The sequence below is a fragment of the Protopterus annectens genome, chromosome 1.part2 (assembly GCF_019279795.1).
Source record: "Protopterus annectens isolate FY-2018-M chromosome 1.part2, PAN1.0, whole genome shotgun sequence".
In the NCBI taxonomy this organism is placed as follows: Eukaryota; Metazoa; Chordata; order Ceratodontiformes; family Protopteridae; genus Protopterus; species Protopterus annectens.
Genome location: NC_056727.1, coordinates 993,745,696 through 993,758,330, shown reverse-complemented (window position 1 = coordinate 993,758,330; position 12,635 = coordinate 993,745,696). Strand labels below are relative to the sequence as shown.

The 12,635-nt window shown below is 43.9% G+C and overlaps 1 protein-coding gene across 1 annotated transcript in view; it reads left to right on the top strand.

Annotated features, from left to right (window-relative positions):
• The window catches only part of AGO4 (argonaute RISC component 4), a gene marked incomplete in the record, with an annotated part of 1,401,134 nt that overhangs the window by 1,211,384 nt on the left and 177,115 nt on the right, over positions 1–12,635 (top strand).

The following is a 12,635-nucleotide window of genomic DNA, read 5'->3' as shown; positions in this document are numbered from 1 at the left end:
GTCAAGCTTATGGGGCGGTAATTTCCAGGGTCCGTAGAAGCACCGCCTTTGTGGAGTGGGACCACAGTTGCCGTACGCCATTCTTTGGGTACGTATCCTGTAGTAAGGCTAAGATTAAACAGCAGCCTTATGTGTGGGTTTAGTTCCTCATTGAGTTCATGTAGCACACATCCGGGGACACCGTCCGGTCCCATTGATGCTGTGTTTTTTGCTTTAGAGAGAGCAGCTCTCACCTGGGCATCTGAGATGTTTGGGAGGCTAGACTCTGGTGGGATAGATTTCTCCTTTTGGGGGGGGGGGGGATTTGCACTGAACCTGTCTGCCAGTATGTTGGCAATGTCTGTGGGTTCAGTGATTTTTTGTATCATTTTGGACTAATTCTGAGCATATCTGGGAGTTTCCACCCAGGTTTCTAACGTAGCTAAAGAAGGCCTTATTGATTGTCTTTTGTGTCATTAGCGATTTTTCTCTCAAAGTTGGCCTTGGATGATTTTGAGTGATCGTAGTTTTTTGCTAGTAGTGATCAGAGATGCCTTCCCTTTTAGGGATTTTGCTCTGTCATGTAGTAGCTTTCTCCTCTTGTAGAGTTTGGCAGTCCAAAAAGGCCTAATTGTCTTCCAAAAGAAATGGGCACTTGGAGTACTCCTGGTGAAGACAGAGAATACCACAGTTGTGTTACATAAGCAAGGGGGGGGGGCACTGTCTTAACCCCTTTGTCACCTCTAGGCATGGACCTTTGGGAAGAAGTAAACTTCCTGGGTCTGTACCCTAGTGGCACAGCACCTACCAGGAGAAACCAATCAATTAACAGATCACCTTAGAAGGAGCCTGTCAGGTCCTCGAGTGGAAGTATTTCTTGGCATAGCCGAAAAATAGGGAATGCTACAAACAGACCATTTTGCCACCAGAAAAAATGCTCATTTGAAAGTTTTGCTCCAGAAACAAAATGAAGTCATCCTGAAAGACTGATCCCTTTTCCTTTCCTTAAACAAAAACCAGGATATTGCTGAAAATAAGGGAAGAGGGCCAAGGGTAATTCTGATAGCCCCAGATTGGCAGAGATTGGTACCCTCTATTACTCAGTCTAGTCAACATGGAGCCATGGTAGCCGCTGTAGAGGGTGGACCTGCAAATGCTAAACAGTGGCACAGTAATGCACCCCAACCTGCACACACTCAAATTGACTGCTTGTATGAAACCTTGATCCCATGCAAGGGGGGCTGTCCTTGACAAGCAGTTCCTAGGCCCTCTAAAAGAGGCCAGGAGATTTAGCACTAGGAAGTCTTACTCCACCAGATGGGGAGATTCATTCTTTGGTGCAGACAGAATGGACGAAACCTTTGTCAAGCTCTGATCCCTTTCATCCTATCATACTTATCCAGCCTTTTTGTAAAAGGGCTATCCTACTCCTCTGTAAAAATCCATGCTTCAACTATTTTGGCCTGCCTGCCTGCCTTCTCAACCTCCTTTCTCTTCATATCCCCTCATGAAACAGTTTCTGAGAGGGGTTGTCCACATTAGGCCTCCCAGGAAATCTCCTGCTCTCCCTGGAGCCTCAGTTTCATTTTGGGTTAGCTCACCATTCCACCACTTGAACCAGCGGCTTCTGATGATACAAAATTCCTGACCTGGAAGACAGCCTTCCTACTAGCCATTACCTCAGCCAGAAGGATGTCAAGAGCTTCAGACACTTGTGTATGCGGAACCTTTCTTCATTTTCCACCCAGTGTGTCTCTCAGGACAACCCTTCCTTTATGCCCAAGGTGGTGACAGATCTTTTTAAACCAAACTATGCACTTACCTACATTCTTTCCTAAAGTAGCCTCCGTTCTTTGGATATGCATAGACAACTGCATCACTACTTGTATAGAAGAATTTCAGGAAATCAGACCAACTTTTTGTGGCCTTTGCCAGTAACTCTGAAGGGAGACTAGTTTTAAAACACTATTCAAAGGGATCTCCCACTGTATTATCCTTTTGCTACAGCCATCACAGTGACAAGCCTCTTGATGCTGTGAGAGCACATTACACTAGGGCTACTGCTACCTGTGTGGCCTTTCTTAAAAGTGTGGCCACCAAGGACATTTTGGAAGCAGCTTCTTCGTCCTCATTGCATACTTTCACCAAACATTACCATCTTCCTACCTTTTCCAAGTCCAGAGCAGGATTTGCCACTGCCATTTTGCAGGACATCCTTGCCTCTCAATTTTCCATCCACCCTCCTTTTCAGCTTTGGGAATCATCCCACAAGTCAGGACTGCAACAGTGAAACCTGAACATCGTACAGTTGTGTACACTTACCATAACTGTAGATGTTCAAGTGTATTAACTGTTGCAGTATTCCTTCCCTCCCTCCTTCCCCCTTTGGCCTATGGGATAAGCTTAGGACATGCACCTTTTCAGTCAAGGCAACCCCCTTCCTTCTACGTGCTTATTCTGGAGTACAGGGTCGCAGACTCCTGACCTCAGGGCCTCACTTGGGGGACTCCTGCTTGTTGGGACAATTAAGTACTGAGGTCATGGTGCTGGCCAACTCCCTTGATATCCAAATGTAGTGACATTGGATAGGGCATCCACTGGCTTCAAGAGAGGAGAATATTCTCTGGTAGTCTGGCTGGCCAAGGGCTTCCATGGTGGGAAATCCCACAAGTCAGGACTGAAACAGTGAATACGCTTGAACATCTACATTTATGGTAAGTGTATACAACTTTACTTTACTTCACCACCTTTTGGTGGTGAAACATTTCTTCATTTTGCAAATGAGTACCAAATAGTGACCCAGTGCACCTGGCAAAAAAAAAAAAAACATAAATTCAGTTATCAAAATTCTAAGGTTATTACCAAATTTTGCTTTCCACTTTTCCACTTAAGTTGTACAGATTTTACTCAGCTGTGGGCAGGAGGGTGCCAGCAGTGTACATCATATGTCCTAAGGGCCTGGAATCATGGATAAACTTACTAAGCTGTGCATAAATCCCTACGTCACTCGATGGGTTGCCAACTAGCTTACTGACAGAACCCACACTGTAAAAGTACCCAACTCCAATTCCAGCTCCAGACAGGTGACAAGTGGAGTACCTCGGGGTTCAGTCCTGGGACCACTCTTGTTTGGCATCTACTTCTCTGAAGTACAGGCCAACACTGAGGGACTCTGGCTCACAAAGTTCCCAGATGACTGCAAACTGGGAGCCATTATTGACTCCCAAAATGATGTGGATATTCTACAAAGGGGCCTTGCAGAAACAGATGCTTGGTGCCAGAGCTATGGGCTCAAGCTCAATGCCAAGAAGGGTATAGTTATCCCCTTTGGGAAAAAAACGTACCCATGAATTACCACATAGGTGGCAGTAAACTAAACACCGAAAGTGTGATGAGACTACAGGTGGACAGTGGTCTCACCTTCAATAACCACATCGCCACAACAGTCTGGAAATCCTATGTGGCACACCTCATTACTAAGGGCTTTTCAGCCAGAAAAAAAGGAGGTTATTGTCCCACTGTACTCGTCCCTTATTAGACCAGTCATAGAGTACAATGCCCTGTTTGGTATGTACCTCACAAGACATCTGCAACAACTGGAAAGGCAGCAGAAACACCTCACTAAAAGAATCACAGGCCTAAAGCAGATGCCATATGCTGACTGACAAAAAAAAAAACTCCAGTTATACTCTGTCGCATATAGTTTACTCAGAGGCGGTCTCTGCTTAACATACAAGGCCATGCCAAACCCAGAGCTGTTGGACATGCTACACTCAAAGAAATCCCAGTCCATCAGATCCACACTCTCCAGGGACCTAAACCTTGTCTTCACAATGAACAAAACATGCTGGAGGGATAGGTTCCTGACCCAGAGACTCCCCATACTCTGGAATAGACTACCCATACATGTCAAGCAGAGCGCCTCCTTGGCCCTCTTCAAAAGTAACCTTGACTGGTGGGAGATGGGAAATGTACCCTGGGGATCACATCAGTCGCCCTGCTAGACAGGGGTCCAGGGAAGTAAACATTGTGGGAAGAAATAGCCAGTGAATTGTTATGACTAGGCTTGTATAGGCCCTAGGGCTGATAGCCTAGTAGTTTCATAGTTTCATAGTATAGTACTAGGCTATCTGCCCTGGGGCATTTGTAAGCCTAGCCATAGTGATGTGGCTTTTGCCACCCCATGAAATGGTACAAAAATGTACAGAATAAATCTAGAATACTGTGCCTCTGTCTAGTAGTGACACAATGAAGGTCCCCTTATATAATAGAATTAGTTTACTGTGCCCCTGTCTAGCAGTGACACAGATGTGACCCCTGGGGTAAACTTACGATCTCCCATCCACTCATCAAGATTTCTCTTGAAGAGAGTCAGTGAGGGCTCTGCCTAACTGGGATCCTGTTCCAAAGCATGGGAAGCCTCTGGGTTATGAATCTATCCCTCCAGCATGTTCTATTCATACTTGTGCCAAGGTTTAAGTCTTTAGCTCGTGGTTCTGATGGATTTGGATTTTTGAGGTGGAGCATGTCCATCAGATCCTGATTGGACATGGCCTTATGCGTCAGGCAGAGATCACCTATGAGCAGGCGGCATGCTACTGAATAGAGCTGAAGTTTCTTTAGTCTGGCAGAATAAGACATATGTTGGCGACCCTTGATCCTTTTGGTGAGGTACTTTTGTGGTCTTTCCAGCTGTTGCAAATGCCGGGTGAGGTACATACCAAATGGGGCATTGTACTCAATCATGGGTCTGATGAGGGAGGAATATAGGGGTACAATGACATCCTTGGATCTGGATGTGAATCCCTTCATGATGAGGTGTGCAAGGTAGAATGTTTTTCTAACCACTTTGGCAACGTGGGTGTCAAATGAGAGGTCGCTGTCTACTTGGGTTCCTAGGTCTCTGATGACTTTTTCCGTACTCAGTGGGTTGCTGTCTATGTGATAATTTGTGGGTACTTTGTTTTTCCAAAAGGGATGACTATACATTTTTGGCATTTAGTTTAAGGCCGTGACTACGGCACCAGTTGTCCGCTTCAGTGAAGTCTTTGTAGGATGTGTGTGTCTGCTGGTCTATCGACTATGGCACCTAGTTTGCAGTCATTTTGTCAGCCACAGCCTCCCATGTTTGCTTTAACATCTGAGAAATAAATGCCGAACAAGAGGGGTCCCAGGACAGATCCCTGTGGGACACCACTTGTGACTGGCTTAGAGTCTGACATTGCTCCAGCGATTTTAACTTTATGGGTTCTGTCCTTTAGCCAGTTTGCAACCCATCTAGTGACATAAGGGTTTACTTTTAAGCTGTTTAGCTTATCTATAATGCCTGAGTGGGGTATTGTGTCGAAGGCCTTAGCCAAGTCCAGGTATGCTGTATGGACTGCTTTGCCCTCAGCAATGGCTCTAGTGACTGTTTCGAAAAAGTCAACCAGGTTCAAAAGGCAGGATCTGCCCTTTACAAAGCCGAACTGGGTGGGGTCAAGTGTCTGTAGGTCCCCTATGTCTCTGTTTATGAGTTTCATAATGATTCTTTCCATAGCTTTGCAGACCAGGCTAGTTAAGCTTATGGGGCAGTAGTTTCCAGGGTCTATAGAGGCACCCCTTGTGGAGTGGGACCACTGTTGCTGTACGCCAGTGTTCAGGTACATATCCGTAAGGCTAAGGTAAAATAGCATTTTTATGTGTGGGTGTAGCCCCTCTTGGGGATACCGACAGGTCCCATTGATGCTGTGTTTTTTGCTTTGTTTAGGGCGGTTCTCACTTGGACATCTGAGATGACAGGGAGATTACATTCAGCTGGGATAAGTATTTCTTCTTTTGGGGGTGAAGGAGGAATTTGCACTGAACCTGTCAGCCAGAATGTTAACAATATCTGTGGGTTCAGTGTATTTTGTTGTTGTGAACCAACTCTGAGAATATCTGAGGGTTTCCGCCCAGGTTTCTAACATAGCTGAAGGCAGCTTTGTGGTTATCTTTAGTGTCCTTAGCGATTTTTCTCTCAAAGTTTGCCTTGGATGTTTTTATGAGAGAACGTAGTTTTCTGCTAATGTTGATCAGAGATGTCTTCCCTTCATGGGATTTCGCCTGACGCAGTAGCTTCCTTCTTTTGTTATACAATTTGTTTATGGCTGAGGTCCACTAGACAGGACGCTTACATCTGGTGGAGAGGGACTTGGATTTGTTTGGGATTGCATGATCCATGCATTCTTGGAGATGTCCATAGAAAGCATATGTGAAGGATTCGGCATTGTGGGATGTGGTATCCACTGGCACAGTGGGCTTAAAGGATACCATCTCAGTCTTAAGAAGAGTGAAGTCTGCTTTTGAGAAGTTTTTCACTGTGGTCTTTTGTGCTGGGGGTGGAGGTGGGATATGTATATCCAGGGTGATTAGCTTGTGGTCAGATCTCACTAGTGGGGGGCATACTTCCAGTGTGGAGCATTTTGTCCCCATGTTTGTGATGATCAGGTCTAGTATATTATCTCCCCTAGTGGGAGAGGTGACTAGTTGTTCCAGTGCATTTGAATTTATGAATTCCAGGAACCTTTGGGCTAGGGTATTAGGGCTAGAATAATGTACCCAATCTATGTTTGGGTAGTTGAAGTCTCCCAGTATGATGGTATTTTGTGATACATTCATATCCTCCAATGTCTTCAGGAAGGTTGAGTGGGGTTCTTGAGATTGGGAGGGTGGTCTGTAACATGCTACCAGTTGTATAGCAGTTTTGCCTATGGTTAGTTGCACCTGTATGGTCTCTGATGCTTCATGTGTTGCTACTAACCTGGAGGTGTGGGTGTCCTTTATGAATATGGACACTCCCCTCCTTGTGGTTTTTGGGGCCGAAAAGCATGATACGAGGTATAGCCTGGTAGCGCTGGGGTGTTCTCAGGAGCCTTGAACCAGGTTTCAGTTACTGCAGACGTCGATGTTGTGTTCAGCCACTAGACAGAACCTATGAACCTAGGAATCGGTGTACACCTTAGCTATATCATGTGTACTTACATTCAGGGTCAAGGCTAAATTTTGAAAGTCCTGGATAATTGTTGTGCTTCCCATGTTGAGACCTAAATGTGTGAAGTCAGAGGTCAAATTCTTTCTTTGCACTTCTGTCAAAAGCCCATGAGAAAGCAATATAGCCTTTCAGTTCAAGACCATACTTAAAGACCATAGCACTATCATCTTCCAGCTGTCCTTCACTAGTGCAATGTAGTAGGAAATCTATTCGGGTAACTCAGTGGGATTGGTAGTTGTCGGCCCGCCAGAAAGATTTGATACAGCATCCTACAAATGAGTGTTCCTTGAAGTAGAAATACATAGACTTGGCACCAGTGCTCTGCAGTGGCTTCTCTACTTTGCACATTCTTCTGTTAGGTAACTAAAGGTTGAGTTTTGTATTCTTAAACCAGTGCTAATAAATGTAGGTGCCTTACAGATATCTGTGCTAAACCCATTACCTTTTATTTTTTATCAGTACAGTCATGTACTACTGGCACAACCTGAGTATGTGTTTTTGTTATACTTTAGCAAACCACCTGGCCAGTATTTATGCCACAGTTATCAAAGCCGCACTCACATTGGAGATAACACACACACTTTTACTCTTTCCTTTGTTGCACCAATTTTTCTTCTGGCCTTGAGCTGGCATTTGTTACACAAGAATAAAGCACAGTTTGTTCCTCCTTAGAGCACTGTTGCAGTATCACAAAACTAATGGGTTGGCTTGCCGAGGTAATCTGACGTCCAGCCAGTGTACCAAAGCCAAAACCCTTTTATATACTCCTACATCCAGCATATACAACCTCAGGCGGTGAGCATAGAAGTGCATAAGCGGATGTAGGAGCAGAAGATCCTCAGACTGTTAACTCCAGTCCAAATGCAGAATCATGTCTCCTGTCTGTTTTCCATGTCGTTGGCTGCTGCCATTCCCTACATGTATTCATATAAGTGTCCCATTGGGAAATCTTCTTTTTTCTTAATTTTCAAAAACAATTTGTTAATGTTAGCTAAAAGAGGGAAGTGTGACTGAGTTAGGCAAATACCTTATAAAGACCTCTACTCCTGCTGTTTATTCTGTTTAGTGGCTGAACACAACTACAGAACCTAAAAGATCTGTCAATTGTTTGTTCCTAAAACCTTCCATACATTGCATTCTTTTAAACTCTGAGACCCAACATTTGAAGCACCTTCTGCAAACCACAATGCCAGAACCCTCTGCCTCTCATATCCTGTTCACACCTAAGAAGTTAAAAAAAGCAAGGCTTGAACCACCTTCTGCCCAGTCTGATTTAGACTCTGTCATTGAGATGCTGCAGGAATCTGGAATCTGTGTTGTATCTGACTCAGACACCCACCACCTCAATGCCACTAGAAGCTGGTATGGTGTGTGACAGTTGCAGGTCCTCTGGGAAGGCTCATACTGAAGTGGTTGTGAAGCAGGAATCGAGGGTAATTATTTTGGAGGGACCAGAGGGCATTCCTTAAATCCTTGTTAGGGAAGGGGTGCCTGGCACTTCAGTAGAGGTCCATCAGTGTTCCGACCCACCATGCTTCATGTAAAAAAAAGAAACCAAAACCCAAACTTGTTCCTACTCCAGCATCTCAAAAAAGGAATGGGTTGAATTCTCAGTGTATATACCAAGTCATTTTTGTCTTTGAAACCCCCTTCATTCCTTTTTACGCCTTCCTACAACTTGCCAACATTACTGTCCTAGGGCTGCCCCTGCCTATGGCAGTACAAGTAGGAGACGGTGCAGAGGAGATGTGACTGTGGCTATCCAAGCCAGTGATGATGGATCTTGGCCATGGTAAGGGAAACATGCGAGCTGGTAAAGTGGCATAGCAATCCCTCTTGTGATGTGGGCACCCACATCACCATCAAAGGGGGAGGGGTTAGTGCCGTCATGAAAAGTTCTTTGAAGGGGTCCAAGTAAGAGCACCAAACTCTGATGTGTACTTAAATGATGGCTCCAGATTGCTCTTACCCTGGTAGACACAAAGGGATTCCCTCATTCTGTAGGAAGTAGTTTGGTTGTTGGCGGGTGGGATGGGGCTGACGTGTGGATGACTTTTTCCCCTGAACAAAAACAAAAGGTATATTAAAAGAAGCTCTTTCAGGAAAAGGCAAAGCATGATAAAGTAGACCAGCAATATTTGGAACAGATGGATAGTATACAACTCCACAAAACTTTTGTAGTACATTGCAGATGAGAGGTACAGGTAAACAACCTGCACTTTGGAAATCTGCACCATCTGCAGGCCATTGTGTTAGTTTACAAGGACATTTGGTAATGATTAAATTCCTGAGTGTGACCTGAGTTTAAGTAATGGATTAGACACTGGAAGAGCTTGGCACAAGATGGTGGGAGTGTACTGTTTAAGCTAGCTCTCCTGTCTGGGGGGGGGGTTGAAGATCCCAGTTAGCTAACCTCTTTTGCAACCAGTGACCATCGGATCAAGAGGTGAGCTTCACGATCCCCAGATGGTGATGGTAGCCCTTTTGGTGTGTGTATATGGGAACATTGCATGTCAGGTGGTGGTAATGGGACACTTGTATAGTGATATGGGTGCCCACATCAGCTACCGGAGGCATATTTAGGCCAAATACCTCATATGGCTGCCTTGTGTGACGGTTGTATCATGGATTCCACTCACCCAGGTGGTAAGATATAAATGGATAGCGGCACTGAATTATTGTACATTTGACATAGGGACCAGTTAAAAAAAAAAAAAAAAAAAAAAGAGCTGTGGCAATCTAGACTACACTAGGTCAAGATGTGAGCTTTATCTGATAGGTACTTACACGGACTGAGATACATAAGTGGAAGTATTCTTAAGGTGGAAACGTGAATACATAACATCTGACAGCCTGATCCTCAAATATCAGTCTGTCATCCAGAATTATCCCATGATTGTACATGTAACACAGACTCCAGCTTGTTCCTGCCAGACAGTTTGGGCTTAAATGCTGGAGCATCAGGATCCTATAGTGTGGCATGCATTACCATGGCAGCCATCTTGAAGGTTTTTCATTTAAGCTGGAATGCAGATTGTCCTCAAAGGAATTTGAGTGGTGTAGAATTCTGAACAAAAGAGAAGAATTGTACCCTTGTGTGTAATCACCATAACAGTGGTAAAGGAAAATGCCTTTTTCAATTAAGCTATACTAACGGCAATGTATACACACACAATAGAACAAGACTCAAGATAGAACCCTGTGATATGCTGTAGACCGATAAGGGTACAAAGCTAATGAACTGACTACAGAAACTTCTCTGGTTATTCAGAAGGATAGGAAGCAAACTACCAAAGTCCACAGCTGAGATACCACCATAATGATTTAATCTTTTAAGAAGATTGTGTGGTCTGCCATATGTAAGGCCAGTAATAAGTCAAGAACGACAAGAACTTTGTGCCACAGTGTTCAGCTCACACTATTGGGTGTCCATTGCAAGCCCTAGTGACAGCCATGTCACTTGTCAGGTCAAAAATCCAGAAATATTTTCTCTGATAAGATCCTAGCTGCAGTTAGACTTTCTCTAGAACCTTGCCAACAAAGCCAAAGGTTTGAGACTGAGTAATTTTGTTGATCTTTAGTGTCTGAACCTGTATTTTTAAGAATAGAGCTAAACAGTTAATCCGGTAGTATCAAGGGAAATAAAACTCTACCTGTATGGATGAAACTATGATCTGCTATGGGTGAGTGACCACATCTAAACAGGAAGTGCCTAGACTGGCTGGGCGCTGGTCAAATCTCCATGTGGTCTGATACATGCTGGAAACCAAAGAAATTAAATTTGAGTGGACTTTCTGTGAAAGTGTCCCGTGTCCAGCAGAGAAACATTCTAGTTAGCCACTATATAATCAAGGGGAGTGTACATTTGATTTGATTGAGGCCATTTTTTGAGGGGTCTGTTCATATTTATTGTAGTAAAGTTTTGGTTCGCACAGCTTAATTGGCTGCTGCATCTCCCAAAAGAAATGCATACATTTCTTGGTTCCCTGGCTCTCTGGCACTGAGGGATAGAGCCCTAACTGCAACGCAATGAACAGAGTTTGATTAGCAGCTGTTTTATTGTAAGAGCCAGGCAGGGAGGAAGGAGTGAAGTACCATGTCCTCTTATCTTTTCATGGTGGGTGGAGAGAGTTGTGCACACACCTGGACATATGGTTGGTGTTATTTCTCTGGTAGTACCAGGAAGGCACCCCTTGTGATTTGTGGGGGGAGAATGTCCCTTGTAGAATTGAGGTAGCATCCTTTGCAGTCAGCTTAGTACATGTCCGTTCTTGGTTCTTAGAGTGCATGCAGGGGTGGGACCATAAGCAGAAAACCTTAAACAACTGATTTGCTGTCTGATTGTTGACCTTTCCCACTCGACTGTCATTCATTGATGGGGAATGAATAGGGCCAGTCAATCAGGAGAGAGCTGATCAACAGTTGTCAAAAAGCCTCAAAAGAAATTTCTTTCCGGTGATTTCTGTATGTTGGATGGTATGCAGTAATCAACAGTACTCTTTAAGCTACAAAAACCAAGAGGGTAGGCTCCACAAGTGTATCCAATGTGGTAGACTTCAAAAGTAAAAGCAGTAATTCAAGAAGTAAGTTAATAAGGATAAACCTCTTGTGTAACAATCCGCATGAAACCACGTAAAATCCAAGAATTATTCTTGGATTTTATGTGATTTCATGCGGATTGTTACACAAGAGGTTTATCCTTATTAACTTACTTCTTGAATTACTGCTTTTACTTTTGAAGTCTACCACCTTGGATACACTTGTGGAGCCTACCCTCTTGGTTTTTGTTGTTTCATGCTACGTACTTGGTAACTTTAGTACTCTTTAAGCTGACTGCATTGCCACCTGCATTCAAGTCTTCTCCCATCTCATGTCATGATAGTGTCTGAAGTCATACCACAGCTTGCATGGAACAAAGTACCATGGAATTAGGAGCTTCATTATGGAGGTTATCCTGAGCTTTTTAACAAGCTTGTCTGGACCATCTCCACTAAGTAATGGTACAGGGAAGAACATGAGAGTTGGGATAGCCTGACTAAAGTTTCTGTATTGGCAATGAGACTAATCAAGCAATGTTCCAAGCAAGTGTTTGGCTTTACCACCAACTTACACAAAGTCCTGAGTGTGTCAGTGTTGAGAAGTGACAGAGATAACAATATGAGCATCTTTTCATGACAGAAAGGTGTTCTTTTGCAAGATCCACAGATTCCATATCTGCCCTGATTTTTTGAAATCTTACACCACCAACCAGTTTAAGCTGATCATCACCAGATTAAAAAGTTTACCTTCCTGGTCTTAGGTGGCCTAGATGCCTTTTGACACGCTTAAGCATTACTGCCATCCACCCTTCCTGCGTAGTAAAGTTTAAGCTCTTAGGATGTTTTCATAGCTTCTAGAACTCTGCAACAATTTTGTCGTGTTAAAAAAAAATCCTTCCATTCCATTTTTGTTTAGTTGCAGTCACTTGTCTGTACAGCCTTTAAAATTGAAAGGCTGTTTAGGAAAAAAAAATGTTGGTAGAGAGCTCTTGAGCAGCTTAGTATCACCACCTCTGCTTCACATTGCTGGAGTATTGTTTAATGTGTATAGCGGGTTCAGGCACCTAAGCAGTGAGACATTTCTCTGTGGTACATTTCTCTGTGGT